The sequence below is a fragment of the Tenrec ecaudatus genome, chromosome 2 (genome assembly GCF_050624435.1).
Source record: "Tenrec ecaudatus isolate mTenEca1 chromosome 2, mTenEca1.hap1, whole genome shotgun sequence".
In the NCBI taxonomy this organism is placed as follows: Eukaryota; Metazoa; Chordata; class Mammalia; order Afrosoricida; family Tenrecidae; genus Tenrec; species Tenrec ecaudatus.
The window spans coordinates 301,597,333-301,613,820 of NC_134531.1; the positions used below are offsets into that span (position 1 = coordinate 301,597,333).

General features: G+C 40.1%; 1 protein-coding gene across 1 annotated transcript in view; it reads right to left on the reverse strand.

Moving 5' to 3' along the window:
* ZPLD1 (zona pellucida like domain containing 1) overlaps nucleotides 1-16,238 on the reverse strand; it is a 125,690-nt gene extending 109,452 nt beyond the window's left edge. Inside the window, exon 1 of the mRNA XM_075543475.1 lies at nucleotides 16,143-16,238. The gene's annotated coding sequence lies outside the window, so the exon portion shown is untranslated. The remainder of the gene's footprint in view (nucleotides 1-16,142) is intronic.
* Nucleotides 16,239-16,488: the final 250 nt, after the last annotated feature.

The window sequence follows — 16,488 nt, forward strand, 5'->3', positions numbered from 1 at the left end:
GCAATTCCAGGATGTTTCATTGTGCTCATGCAGAACTTGGGCATGGATCCAGAGGCAATTGTGCCCCGAGAACAAGTGAATGCTGCACAGTTCAAAATCAAGAAAGGTGTGTGTTAGGGGTGGGTCCTCTCACCATACTTATTCAAACTGCAAGTGGAGCAAATTGTCAGAGAATCTGGGTAATATGGAGAATGGGGAATCGTGGTCGGAGGAAGGCTAAAACCATGTGATATGTGGATGACACAACTTTGCTCCTGAAAGTGAGGAGGACTTAAAGCTCTTAGGAATATCAAGGGTTGAAACCGTCAGGATGGATTATAACTCAATGTAAATAAGACCAAACAACTAGATCAACGGTAGCATGATGAATGGAGAACACATTGAAGTTGTCAAGGATTTCATCGTGTTTGGATCCACAGTCAAGGCTCATGGAAGCAGCAGTCAAGTAATCAAAGGACACAATGCATTGAATAATCTCCTGCACAAGATCTCTGTAAGAGTCCTGAAAAGCCAGGGTGTTACTCTGAGGACCAAGGTGAACCTGACCCAAGCCATGATCAGGCTTTTCAATCGTCTCATGTGCATGTGAAGGTTGGACAATGGATAAGGATGAGCAAATAATTGATGTGCTCCAATTCTGGTGCAGGAGAAGACTCTCACAAGGAACATGGACTGTCAAAAGCACAAACAAATCTGTCTTGGAAGAAGTGCTCCTTAAGGGCAAGGATGGTGAGATGTTAACTCGTGTGTTTTGAACATGCTGTCAGGAAAGACCGGTCCATGAAGAAGAGGAGCAGAGAAAAGGAGGGAGGCACTCAAGGAGATGGATGGCCACAGTGGCTATAACAATAGGCTTAAGCATAAGAACCATTGTGAGGATGTCGGACAGGGCAGTGTTTAATTCGGTTGTGCTTAGGGTTGCTATGGATTAGAACGGACTCTACAGCAACACACATGTTAATTCCTGACACTGATTGCACTCACCGCAATATAATGGAACTCTTCCCACTTGCCCCGTGTCTACGGGTTCCTTTTGTCTTATCCTTTACTGCCCATGAGGCTAGCAGTTTGAGACCACCAGCCACTGCATGGGAAAGGGATGAGGCTCGCTAGCCCTGTAAATATTTACGCTTCAGAAACTCATAGGGGCAGTTCTACTCTGCCTTGTAGTGTCGCTGTGAGTCAGAATTGACTCAATGGCAGTGTTTCCCCAACTCTGCTTTCTGAGCTTTTTGTCTCCCGCTCTGCTCAAGATCTTTGATTGTGATCCCTTTTTTTATAGCAGATCCCTGTGCTGGCTGAACACAATCTAGTTTTTCTGGTCTTAAAGTCATGGAGACTGGAGTTCATGCGGTCTATAAATCATTTGGACAAGTTGTTTTCATGATATATTTTTGTTTCCTTCACTCTCTTTGACTGCAGAAGAAGAGACTATAGTCGTACTATTGGACCGCTGCTCCAACCTAGTCACTAGTCACCAAGGTAGAATGAAACACACTATCTTTGTGGACTGTCTTCTGCCGATGGGTCTTCACATGCTCTGAGACTATGGTCTGAAGATCCCAGACCCAGTAACGAATTCCTTCCAGCGTTTGGTTAAGGTTATGGATATATTTACAGTGCATATCAATACATACATACAAATATCCTCTGTTAAACCTATACGAACTCATGAAGAAAGTCCCGTTACTTTGTCACCCTTGTTCAGCTTGAGTGTCTAGCTATGCACACGCTCACAGAGTGCTGTTGCTTCGGTTATTGCATGATTGTGAATGCAATAGTATTTATCCCTGTTGCTTTTAACTCCTGTGCTTCTCCAGTGCCACCCTACGTTATTGTCAATTCTCTAAGTGGTGAAGTGTCATGGTTTTCTCTCCTATCCTGGTGACCTTCAAAGAGGAGGTATTTTCTGTGTAAACCTTTCCTTAACTTTTTAAAAATAGTGATCTCATACATTTTTTGTCCACTGGGAATGAACTCATTTCATTCAGCATAACATCTTCCAGGCCCACTGACACTAGGAGGTGTTTTACATTTTATTTCGTCGCTGTGTTCTGAGCATAAACAGTTTGCTTCTCTCTCTTCTTTTCATTTTGTGAGAAAGTAATATTCTTACAGGGAGATTCAAGCATTTAAAAAAACAACCAAAACTCATTGCCATTGTGTCCATCCCAATCGGAGTGACTCCATCGGACAGGGTAGAACTATCCGCGTGGGCTTTTCAGACTGTGACTCTTTACAGGTCTAGAAAGCCTCCTCTTTCTCCCACAGAGTGGCTGGGGTTTCCAAGGCTGCCCTTGCAGTTGGCAGTCCAACCAATAGCCTACCAGGCGATTACGTCTCCTATTTATAAAAACAGCATTCATCACATCAAGATTCAACAGACGTGTACGTAGCTCCTATTCCCATGCAAATGATGTCTTATAAAATTTAGAAATTTTTAAGTGGTGCATAGAGTCTACGTATGTGGAGTCAGTAACATGTATAAAGAGTCAAACCACAACACATAGCTCATGCTACAAAATGTGAGTGACCACATCCTGAGGACAGTGGGCATTATATTTGGGCAAATGTTAACACTTTGAGTTAAAAATATTTTCTTCAGAAAGCTGTATGGAGTTGAGGGTAACCATCGACATTATTAACATGGGTGATCAATGAACATTACTTTTTTATTTTCTTCAGAAATAAAAGGAAGGAAATGAAAAATTGAAACCCATGTCAATGAAACTTTTAAAGTTACCAATTTAAACATAAAAGCCAGGAAATGAAAGTTAAGTATCTCCAGGGAACATTAGCTTGTTCATATTTCATGTGTTTCATTTTAAGGTATAACACTTAACAGTATAATTAGCAATCAAAAATATTTTATCCGTGCACTGTGGGTGTTTGGTGTTATTATGAGATCCTTGATTTTTGCATTTCCTGACTTCTGCGTTTAAATGTATAACCTTAGTGTGGCATTAGTGTCGTGTTTTACATTAGTTATTGATGGTTTCTAAATGAAATAAATGCCCTACCAAGTCTTTTCTACCTCTAACTTCCGTAGGTAATTTCTGCAGACACACATTTTATGAACCAATATTCAGAAGCTCTATAAAAACCGTAATGGAAAACATCACAATTCTTTCTGAAATGTATGGGGGTTCTAAAAGGTTTTTTACTTTGGAACAATAACGTGGAGTCTCTTTAAAAGGTTGTTACCTGTTTTGTTTCCTTATGTCATTGCATCAATTTTATCATGCACTGACAACAGTTTTCAAAAATTAGAGCTGCACAGTAATTTTCAATATTGCAGGGCATACGTGTCATCTTATTACCTGCATGATGGTGTTTTCTCCCAAATTTGCCAAACTCTACATAAACAGAAAAGTGAGTCCATTCTTAAAAGTATGCTAATTGTGAAGCATATTTCTCTGATTGTCATGATTTTCCCATTGCAGATAGTTTGTGTCAGAAATCAACCAATTTACTCTAAGCACAAATAAATCATAAGCTGTTTAAATGCCAAAAGGCATTTCTAATTAAAATTTTACCGAGTCAAAATCATAGTTTTCAAACATTTTGGTAAGTAGCTTTATCGAAAATAAAAGTAAAAATTCTTCTGCAGAGGAGATGCAACATGCAAGGATGGATCAGGGGGCCCACATAGGAGGTAAGGGTGATTTCTGCTCTGTTAGATGATGTGTGTGTGTGTGTGTGTGTGTGTGTGGTGTGTGTGTGTGTGTTTATTTCTTTAAATTGTTTGACACTCTACAAACTCTTTGAAGCCTTTTCATGTATTTGAAGCTCTCCTGTATTGCTGAGTGATCTTGTCTGCAGCGATCCACTGATCACAGAGACACACATGCTTGAACAACTTTTCTTATGAAATCCGTGCGTTGATGAACTGGAACTGCAGAAGCACTGCTGTGTTGCTTGCTCCTCTTTGTGTCTGAATGGAAAGAGAAGAGGGTGGGAGCGTGGGTCTTTCTGGATCTCAAGCCAGTGTTTGCATCAGAAGTTCCTACTCAGTAGTATTTAATTCTGATGTATGGAACACTCGTAATATATTTTCTTGAACTACAGTTTATAGTAAGGAGGCCTGGTGGTGCTGTGAGTTAGGCCGTGGGTGACTAACTGCAAGATCAGCAATTCAAACCTATCAACCACTCAGGAAAACAAGTGCTTCTATACAGACTTACAGTCTCAGGTGTCTGCATAGTCAATACAGATGCCATGGCAGTGGCTACTTTTAGTAGAGTGTATGCTTGCACAAGAGTTCTTAATAAAAGTCACAACTGATTTTGAAGTTCTGGCTGGATATTGGAAGACAGTTATATATAGGTATTTGGAAAGAGATTTCTGAGAGTATTTATTGTTGCTGAGTTTTTCTCTCAGCACAGTACCAGAGGCACTTAGTCACTCTAAGTACCTGAGCAATAGAAGATAGATTTGTAGAATATTACTACAGAGCAAGGTCAGCAAACTTTTCTGTGAAAGGCCAGATAGTAAATGTTTTAGACTTAACAGAGCACATAGGATCTGTATCATATATTATCTGTTTGCTTGTTTATTTAGGGAGTTTCTAAAGTAATTTTTAAAATGTCGGGGAAAACGTTAGCTAATGAATAATCAAGAAAATAAGTAACATGGGTGTCCAGGACCAATGTCTCAAGGTCATTGGCATAGCATAGTCCACAAGAAAACAATGTTCTACATCCAACTTTGGGGTCTTAAAGACTCATGAATGACCAGCTAAGGTGACGCTGTGTCTCTCTGAAAACTAAGGATATGTCAGAAAAGTAAGCACAGAGCAACAGACCATGCATACATCCGTCTCCAAGCCAGTAATACAAAGAGCAGCTGCTCAGAGAGGGGTCACATTACAAGGCACACACACACACACACACACACACACGCGCGCGCGCGCGCGCGCGCACGCGTATCTCAGAAGAAAATGCTTAAATAAATAAATAACGAGCTTCCCCCATCGACCCGGGGGCAACACCGATACTATGGCTCTTCGTCCTTCCCGTCTGGAAACGAACACACCACCAGAGCTCAATGTCAGTCACAGCATAAATAAGCCTGTAAGGGAAACAGTGGGAGGCAAGCACCCTTTAGAGCAATCCACCCAGGAGTTCTAGAGTAATGTTTTTCCAAAGAAAAAACAGATTAGGAAAGAAAGAGGAATCGAAGCAGGAAATACAGGAAGTAAATGGAGAAAATGATGCTATGCCATGGGGATTGTAATCAAGGGCAGACTATAACATGTTTATGAATTTTAAAGGGAACACAGATCTACTTTGCAAAACTTGATTTTTGTGTCTTTGTTTAAGCTAAAAATGAGAGAGAAAAGGTAACAGCTCTAAGGACCAACATCAAGGTGAAGGCAGGCCTCTGCTTTCAGATCACATCATCTTTTAATCCAGCGTCCCAAGCAACAAGGTAGAGAGCTTGCTTAGTGCTAAGAAACTTCCTATCATTCGCTTTATATTGGCACATAGGTACCTCATCTGGGGTCAGTATCTCCATGGGGGTTGGGGGAGAGACCATTCCATTGCTGCCATACAACACTGGGCTAAGCTCACCCCAAATCAAGTGACATGATCCCACAAGAGTGACGCAGGCTGGGACTTTAGGATCTGTCCTTTGGAAGCACACAGTGTCTTTCAGAGGCCACATCAGAAGAATTCGGTATGGAGACCTCACCAAACGAACTGAGCTTTCCCTTAAAGCCCTAGGTAACGTATTTAAGGAACTGACTCACTCCCGTGGACAGGGAGTATCATGCACCCTAGTGTGAGATGAAGCAGATGGCCGCTATCCCAAGATTATGGACTTGCTGGTCATTAACTTTGACCTTTATCTTTTGCTCGGAGGGTGCCCGATGGATGGTGGCATGGGACTGCCATGTATTTACTATTTTGATGCGCATCTTGCTTTCTTATGGCATGGTTAGTCTGGAACGCATGGTTCTGCCTTGGGGAATAAGTGTTATAGGAAGTTTCGCTCTGTCACCGCCCCCATTGTTTCTGTAAATCGTGTCCAGTCACTTAATGGTTTATTAATCTGCTCAAGCAAGCAACTCATGCATGACGATCTGAAAAGTCAGCCTGTAGTTATACAATTTCCTAGTCTCAACTGTATTTTACATTCTATACCATTAGCTAAATTAATGACGCTATCAGTAGAATTACCTTACACCCCAGGGAGATGATTTATAATGTTCTCTCTCGTAAAATGACAATGATGTCTCTAAAAGTGAATCAAAGACACGTATAACACATAGAAATAGGAGTGGATTTGGACATTCCATTTAATTCTAGCCCCAATCTAAGAACAATTAGTTCTCATGACAGGGTCCGACTAGATTCTCACTCTCATGAAAAGAGATCACAGATGATACAGGTGCTATGACAAAATGTGAGGAAGAAACCAAATTATGTCCACTTCTCAGAAGGAATAGTGTGCAGGATCCTAAAAGCTGTCTTAAAAGAAACAGCCACTTAAGTGAGGCACCAACTAAGTCCACATGGAAGAAGCACACCAGCCTGTGTGATTTAAGGATTATAAAGAATAAAATCCAAATCTGAAGGAGGGCATCGTATCAGAGCTTAGAGCATGAACATCCAGTCTGCAGAAGGATATTGCTGGCAGTAGAAGCCCAAATCTTATTTACAGGGTCCCCCACATGGATTAACCTGTGAATTTTATTTGCCCATACTCCAGGCATGTGGATAGTCTTATTATTCAGATAGAGAACACTATAAATTAAATTATGGTAGGTGTACTTAGGTTAAAATGTCAGACCTTATCATTTGATTTCCCTTTTGACCCATTTTGAAGTTGTTTCAGTTTTTAATATTTTCCGTTTTCTTTTTTAATGAGGGCTTTCTCTTGTTTTTGTATTTGTTGTCTGTTTTTCTTTTTAAATTTGCTTCCTATTTGTGTTTTCTTTGATTTCCTGTATACGCGATTTGCCTATTTCATGGATAGGTAAATCGACTGATACAGTAACTGGATAAATAATTACCTAGGGACATGGTAGAGGTGGTTGGGGGAAACCGTTAGCTAACAAGAATTAATATGTGAAGAACTCAAAACAGTGATGATTGCACAAAGTGTCTTAAGGAGCACGAACAATTAAAGCATATGATATATAAAGTATATGCCAATAAAAAGATTTATTCATTAAATTAAAATTTGCAAAGGTGGTAAGTTAGATTTAGTCTGTGGACCATTATTTGCCAACTATGTTATGTTATTGTTAGGTACTATAGCATCTGCCCATGGTGATCTCATGCCCATGGAGAGAGATGTGGCCGGGACCTATGCCATTCCCGTGATCAGGTGCAGATGAATCCTCACAATGACATCAGTTTTGATTGGCTGCTTTGGGGAACTAGGTCATTAGGCCTTTCTTCCCTGGTAGTGTAGACGCATCTTAGCAGCACACAGAACTCCACCTCAGTTGCTTTGATTGGTAACACGATTAAGCCTGGGTCTCCCACAGGAAAAGTGAGAGCTCTACCCGAAGCCACAAACGCCATAGCCCTGGTACAGAAGGAATGTAAGGCACCACCCCATGCTAAGTCCCCCTTAATTTATCTCTCATCCCCCATTCCAGGTATCTTTGGCTGCTTAACAAAGCACTGAAAAACCCAAACATGCATGTATTTAGTTCCCAAATCTGCAATTTGGGTCTGGCTCGGTGGTGACACTTTAATGCCGCACCGTGCAACAGGGAGCTGGGGTGGCTCGCCTGGGACCAAAGGCTCGACTTCCAAGATAGGGCCTTCTAGGGTCTTATAAGGCCGATGAGAAAGTTATGGCAATTAGTTCCTTGCACTGTGTTTCCCCAAAAGGTTGCTTATGTTTTATAACAGCATGATGACTATGTTCTAGAGAACTAAGTAGAAGCTGTATCACTTTTTGTACCTATTTTTGGAAATCATATTACATCAATTTTTCAGTGGTTACAAGCCCACTCATACTCACGGGGAAATATGTAGATGCCGACCTCTTGATGGGAGGAGTGCCAAAGAGGGGCATGCCGGGTGGAATGTGCCATGATGCTCAGCACATGACTTAAAAAGATCCACAAGAAACTAAAACCCAATGCTGACCAGTTAATTCCACCTCTAGCAAAACTAAAGAACAAAGCAGCCCCACAGGGTTTATAAGGCTGTAACTTTATGGAAGAAGGTTGCCAAAGCTTGCTCCCAGGATCTGTTGTGAGTGCCTGAGTACTTAACCACTATGTCACCGAGACTACATTTATCCCTTGGTAGCTGAAATTTAAATGTCCTCTCACTGCTTTCAGTGTGAGCAAGTTTGAGAGAAGCAAAAATAGATGCCTTGATAGCTTGGCCCGAACTATTTGAAGCTCCTTCTAACTTTCTACAAGTCTAATTCCTTTAGTTGAATTGCTTAAGCATGGTAACAGAGTGTCACACACTTCTTTCACACACACACACACACGTGCACGCGAGACAGGACGCTACCAATTTGGCTTGTGTTCAGTTAATAAAAAGAGTTAGACTGTTGTCATCATTGGGACCTGTTGCGCTAGCTCTGACTCATCTCAAGCCTATGTACCACACAATAAAACACTGGGAAATCCTGCCATCCCCATAGCAATTGGTAGGCGGTGACCCGTTACTTCAGTCCCGGGGGCAATCCATCTCATTGAGGGTTATTCTTTTTTTCGCTCACCCTCCCTTCTTCCAAGCAAGATATCTTTCTTTCTTCAAGGACTAATATCTCTTGACAGCGTGCCCAAGTATAGGAGAGAATGTCTCCCCATCCTTGCTCCTATGGAGCATTCTGGCTGAACTTCCTATGAAACATATTGATTTGTTCTCCTAGCACACCCTAAAGCGATTACCTGTTGAAAGATTTTCTTCCAGGGGAAAATGCAGAACAAAATCTCAAATATTCTTGGATTCCAAGATGGATAACTACAAAAGCATGGTAAGCATGGGATTACTTATGGTGAAAACACGTAAAATCATTCTTCACAGATTACACAAGTAAGCACATGTAATCCTGTGCATAGCTTGCTTACTGGGTATTCCATGCTTACCAAGGATTATAATTTGAAAAGACACATTGATTCTATGCAAATGTACAATATAGTTGAGAAGAAACAGATGCCAGCCATACCTAGAAGCAGAAGCTTTGATGTGGTAAAAAGTAAAAAGTCAAATTCTTCATTACAGATTAACTAGGAAGGACAACTAATCACATGCTTACCTTCTACTGGGTAATCTGGCAATCCCTAGATCCCAGGCTTTCTGAAGCCATGGAGGATGGATGAAGTTTTGAAACTATTGCCCGGAGATAATCTTGAAATTTTATACCAAACCAGTCCCCTGAAGTCTAATCAAGACAAAATTTAGTTTAACTAATAAGAACCACTGCCTTGAATTGTTAGTCATTCTGAGTCAATAGCTTGGTATGAAATGAAAAACAAATACAGGAGTAGTGGTGTCGCCTTCATTAGAAAAAGTTTAAAAATTACAAATCTACTTGCAAGTACAATGCTCTCCTTGACAGGACAGCAAGGGAATCTAGTTAACTTACTATTGTTCAAAATGACACAGCAGCCACTAACACTAGTGGTTGATTTTTTAAAAAGAAATTAAGAATTCTACCAGCTTCTTTAGTCCACAATTGATCAAACGTGGGATCAAAATGCAAGGAAAATCATTAGTAGTGATTGGAATGAAAAAAATTGGAAACAAAGAGGAAGAATTAGTAAAAAAAACTGTGACCTTTGTGTTAGGAAAAAAAGAGGAAATAATATGATAGAATTCTGAAATTTCAACAACTTCTTCACCGCAAATATTGTTCAACAACAAAAATGACAATTATACCCAGGGATTTTGCCAAATGAGGTCTTGATATATAGGAATGAAATTGATTGTGTCTGTCAGAAGATAGTGGAGAAGTTCAATATTTCTAACCAAAACGAGACCAGAGACAAACTGGAACTGACCATTAATTGCTCATATGCAAGTTCTGGTTGAAGAGAAAGAAAATCAGAACAAGCCCAGGAGAGCTACAATACAGCCTTGAATAGATTTAAAGAGCATCTCAGGACTAGATTGAATTCATTGAATACTAATGAGAGAAGATGGGATGAGCAGTGAGATGTCATCAAGAACATCACACAAGATGATAGCAAAGGCCATTGAAAAGATAAGAGAGATGCCAAACCAGAGGTGAGAAGAGACTCTGAAATGTGCTCTTGAGTCAAATAGCAACTAAAGCAACTAGATAAAATGATGAATTAAAAGAGTTGGATAGAAATGTTCAAATGGCAGCACAAGAAGATAGAGTATTATCATGAAATGTGTAAAGACCTTTGGTTAGAAATCCAAAGAAGGAAGAACAGAAAATATCTCAAGCTGAAAGGAATGAAAAAATCCAAGCCTTGAGTTCCAGTATTGAAGGGTTCACTAGGAAAAATGTTTAACGATGCACAAAGCATCAAAAAAAGATGGAAGGTATAAGATATGACATAATAATAATAATTTATAAACTATCAAGGGTTCATGAGGGAGGAGTGCGGGGTGGAAGGAGCAGATACCAGGGGCTCAAGTAGAAAGCAAATGTTGTGATAATGATGAGGGCAACCAATGTACTAGAGTGCTTGACACAATGGATGTATGTGTGGATTGTGATAAGAGTTGTATGAGCCCTCCATAAAATGATTTTTTTTTAAAGATGGAAAGAATTCACAGTCACTTTACACAAAACGATTGGTCAACATTGAGCCATTTCAAGAGGAAGCATAAGGTCAAGAATCTATGACAGTGAAGGAAGATGTCCAAGTTGCATTGAAGGCATTGGAGGACACCAAGGATCCAGGACCTGATAAATGCTCATTGAGATGTTTCAAAAAGTTGATAAAGCACTGGGATAACTAGTCCATGGGATAAGTCTACGCCAAGAAATGTGCAAATAACTGGAAGAGATTCAAATGGATGTCCATTCCCAAGAGAGATAACCCAAACAATGCAGAAATTATCAAAAATACATCAATAATATCACATGCAAGTAAATTTTTGTTAAAGAAAATTCAAAATCAGATCACCTTCAAAGAGCTGCCAGAAATCCAAGCCAGTTTCATGAGAGGACTGGCACAAAGGATATCATTGCTAATGTTAGATAGGTCTTGGCTAAAGAAGGGAACACTAGACAGAAGTTTACTTGTGCTTTATTGACTATTCAAAAACATTCTCACTCTGTGGATTACAACAAACTATAGAAAGCGCTGAGAAAATTTAAAATTATAGAATACCTAATTATCTCCCAGCAGAACGTGTATATAGTTCATGAGGTAGTTGATGGCACAGATCAAGGGAAAATCACTTTGTTCACATTCAGAAGGTGTGTCAGAGTTGCCTCTTTTCCACCACAATTGTTGAATCAGTATGCTGAGCAAATAAATGATCCAAGATCTCCTATGAGTATATGAGGACATGATTGGAAGACAGTTTATTAATGACCTGCAATATGCAAATGGCACAACCTTGCTTACTGAAAGCTAGGGAAAATTGAAACACTTGCTGATTAAAATCAAAGAATGTAGTTTTGGGTATGGATTGTGTGTTACAAAGGGTTCTCGAGAGAGACAAAACCAGATTGCTAATAAGTTTATATATATATATATATATACTTATACAGATAGATATATAACACAAGAAATGAACAGTTAAATTATGAAGCAGTACAAATGGCTCAGTGCAACTCACTCCCATGAGACAGTTGTGAGACATTGACAGTCCTTCAAGTCTTGAGGGCTGCCAGGTAGTCCTCTGTAGAGAAAATTCAGGCTATCCAGGCACAGGCAGCAAACAGCAAGGCAGGTCACCAACAGCAAAGCAGGTCACCAACAGTCAGTCCCCAGCTCAAGAGATATAAATTCCAATTGTGTGACAGAGCAGGTCTTGAAGGAACCTCAAATTACAGTGGCTCAGCCCCCGGGTTAGGTGTCCCACAGGTAGAGTAGCTTGCAAATTGAGGCACAGAACCATCAAGGCAGCTGCACACTGGTCTGATGACCAAAGAGTGAAAGACAAGAAAGGCGAGGCTCACAGCCATTTATCTCTCTGCCATTTAATTAATCCCACATGTGTTTATCGGTCAGACTGGCACAATAAATTACCTGCCTCAGATTGTGAATTCAATATAAAGAAAACAAAACCTACCCCTGGACTAAAAGATAACATCATGAAATATAGAGAAAAGATTTGAAGTTGTCTGGGATTTCATTTTCCTTGGATTCATCACCATCAATTTCTTATGGAATGAGATAGTTAAAGTGTATTGTACCAACCTGGCTGATAAACATACATGGGTTTAATTGAAGGGCAGAGAGATAAAAGGCTCTGTGAGCCTCACCTTTCGAGTTCTAGGGTGTCTTGCTTTGTGATGGTTGGACCAGGGTGCAGCTGCCTTAGCCAGCTCCCTGCTTCAGCTTGCAAGGCTCACTTCATGCGTGACATCCCTGAGGAGAAGCCGCATGGACCTACCCCGATGCAGCCCTGAGTGCTGGAGCAGCCGTGTGGAGACCCCTGCCAGAGCTGAAATGCTTACACATTCACTGATTCGGCTTTCCTCCTACTGTCGGCATCATAGTGTGTGTTTTGTGAGATGGAGGAGGACTTTGTGGATTGGTGTCGTACATATGGGTTAATGTTGAACTTGTGGGCTTGGGCAGCACTGAGTTGGGATGTTTTCTTGATGTGAACTTACCCTTTATATAAAACTCTCTCTTATATATGAGTTTCTGTGGATTTGTTTCTCTAAAGTATGCAGACTAACCCATGGAAGAAATCAAGAAATAAATTGACATATTGCATCAGGCAAAGCTACTTGACAGAACCTCCTTTTGTGTTGAAGAGCAATGATGATGCTTTGAAGTCTAACGTGTGTATGTCCCAAGCTAACATTTCCTGAATCACCTCATACACATATGCAAACTGGACATTGAACGTGGAAGACCAAAAAGGAATTGATGCATTTGAATTACTTGGTGAAGGACATTGGAAGTATCATGGACTACCACTACTATCTGTCTTGAAGAAGTCTAGCCAGATGCTTTTTAGAAATGAGTCTGGTGAGGCTTCAATCTCGTGTACTTTGGGCATGTCAGGAGAGGAGGGTCCCTGCCAGAGATAAAAGACTTGGTCATGGGGAGAGTCAGTAAAAGACCCTCACTGGAACAGGATTGACACAAAGGCTGCAATGATGGGCTCACACAGGAGAACTCTTGCGAGGATGGTGCTGGGCGGAGCCATGTTTGAGTCTGTTGTCCATAGGGCGGCTTTGAGTCAGAACAACTACAAGCCGTGAGCCTTGCTCTCTTTCAAGATCTGCCTGTTTGAGATCAAAGTGACACCTCCAAATACTAGATAAGAAATGCAGGGGGAGTTCATATTCATGGGGGAGGGACAGCTCAGAAAAGGAGAGTACGAATGGTTTGACAACTCCAAAAATGGAATCAGTGTCAATGAATTGGGCATATAGGATTGTTGAATTGGTATATATTTTGCCGTGTGTATTCTCAACAAAAATTGAGATTTATGACAGTTGCTGACATAGAACCCCATTGTAAATCAGGGTTTGCTTGCAGTATGAAAATAGATTATAGATAGATAGATAGATAGATAGATAGATAGATAGATAGATAAATGTATATTTTAAGGATTGTTGGTGACATTGTGGGGTCAATATTGGACAGTTAACTCTAAGGTCAGATGTTAAAAATACTTCATATTTATGCATGAGAAATATGAACCTAGTTGCTCTCATAAAGATTCACAGTCTTGGAAAACTTTTTTGGCAATTCTATCATCTTACAAAGTGTGTTTACAATCATTTGGTTTAGTTTTGTTTACAAATAATAATAATAGTAATAATAAAATAACTTGGTGAAACCTATGAAATAAAACTCTACCTTAGCACACCTGAGGTCATCGCCATGAGTTAGAACTGACTTGACAGCAGTTGGTTGGTCTGTAACTTAAAAGAGACATGGGGTCTCTTTCTAACCTGTTTTGGGAAGAATCTAGGATATCACTGGGCTCACATGTTTATTATTTGAGGTGTTATTCAACTTCAGCAGCTTGAATTTACCTTTAGATTGTTTCAGTTTGCAACATTGCAATAATCTTGTTCATGTTCGGACAATGATCTGGACACATGGCTAGTAGCAAGTGAAGCAGTGTGTGGCAGGGAAAAGACAAGCTGTGGTGTACACCACTGCCCATCTCAGCAATCAGTTTAGATCACCACAGCTTTATCAATTGTTTAGAGATCTATATCTGTTCTGAAGACCCACAGCAGCCAACCATGTGCATTATGTTTGTCAAGCTCTGATTTGATTTTTTTCCTCTCAGAGAGGAGTTGACAGGCTTAATGGAAACATCTACATCATGTTCAATAATTAGGATAAAATAAACCCCTAAAAACCCTGCTCTGTGCTCTTAATTTCTGAGCAGGCCCAATAGGACTGAAGAAAAACTTCCAAGCCATTTTTTATGGATCTTCAAGTATATATGCCATATACGTCAACAAATTGAAGTACAGAAATGAGTACAAATTGTGGATGCCTGCTGTTTTAATATTTCTATTGGTAAAAGCTAAAGTGGAGGGACTTGAGATAAAAATGACATTGAGAGTAGAAGTTGGGAACCTGTTTTAATGTACATTGAATAGAAAGGATACTTATTATAGAGGGTGCAATTCTTGGGGGTTAAAATTGTCTTTGTGGGAAATGTACATGGTTTTAATAAAATGATATATTTATTGGAGCGGTGCTTCCATCAAATAGTGCCTTGTAATTAACTGGAAATCAGACAAACTTGTCCCAAACACTTACCGTATGTCACAAGGAGAATATGACAAATTAATTATCTCTATCTTTTGTGGCCTATTTACAAGCAAACCTTCAGAGGTTTTTTCCCAAGTATAAAATGGATTTGTGTTTTTTTCAATACCCAATATAAAATATATCCAAAGCCAATCACTCTTCTTTAAATCAGTGGTTGATGACTTTGAAGATCTCACTGAGAGTATAATCACTAGTGCTTTCTTAGATTGTGTAGAGCCCAGACAAGGGACGTGAGATGAAGTGGAAGTGGCATCCAAAGTCTGCATCACCCATCCCATCCTCAGGTGATGTGTTATGACTCAGGTCTACCTTTAGATCAGGTTATAGAACCACATTAACCTAGACCCCTGTGAAAGCACTTTCTCTGAGTTATGTCTCAAAATTCTGCTCTGAATGCATATCTGGGATCCTGATGAGAAAGAGACATGAAGTGGACTTCCGTGACTCCAAAGTCAAGTTAGAACGGTCGCCTTGTAGACTGCTGAGGACCTCCTCTAAGGAAGCATTGGGAGTAGGAGATCCAATGCTTCCTTTTTGCCGTGGCTTGAAGTTAGTTGGGCATGACCAGAACATGGGTTCACCCAGCTTGTATGTTCGTGTAACATAGCTGGGACGAAGATGGAAAGAATTATAACCTAAAATTCTACATCCCACTCTGTAATGATTTTTAATACAGTGTAATACCTCTGAATATATGAGGCAAACTTACCGGAGGCCAGTCATGTGTGTTTAACATTTATGTCTCTAAAATAATATCATATTAGCTATAAATGGATAAAACACAATAACTAACCTTTAGTCCAGGCAGTTCTCAGGTGGCTAAAAAGATTTGTTCCTGTGTCTTGAAGTCATCGATTGAATTTTTAAATTAGAGATAACTAGTGCACATGGGTTTTCAAAATTACTAATATATCATCATATTGGGGGCTCTTACAACTCTTATCATGATCCATACATCAATTGTCACAAACACATTTGTACATATATTGCCATCATCATTTTCAAAACATTTTCTTTCTGCTTGAGCCCTTGGTATTAGCTCCTCTTTTTCCCCTCCCTCCCCCATCCTGTCACCCTCCTGGACCCCTAATAAATCATAAATTATTATTATTTTCAGATCTATCTTACACCATCCACTGTCTCCCTTCACCCATGCTTCTGTTGTTCATTCCCCTGGGAGTAGGGGGTAGAGGTTATACATCGATCATTGTAGTCAGTTTCCCATTTCTCCCTCTTCTCCCCCAGCACTTACCTAACCTCATGGTATCACGACTCCCATTACTATTCCTGAGGAGTTTATCTGATGTGGACTTCATGTGTTGAGTACTCCTCTTTGTACATGTACCAGTGCACATGCTCCAGTCTAGCAGATTTATAAATTAGACCTGGGGTCATGATAGTGGGGGAGGAAGCATTAAAGAACCAGAAGAATGTTGTGTGTTCTGTTGGTGCTATGCCAACCCTGACTAACTCATTCCTTTCTTGTGATCCTTCTGTGAAGGAATGCTTACCATTAAACATTTGGGCTTTGGGTCTCCTCTCCAACCCCCATCATTTGCATCAAGATATTCCTTTGTTTTGCATCTTCTGATGCCTAA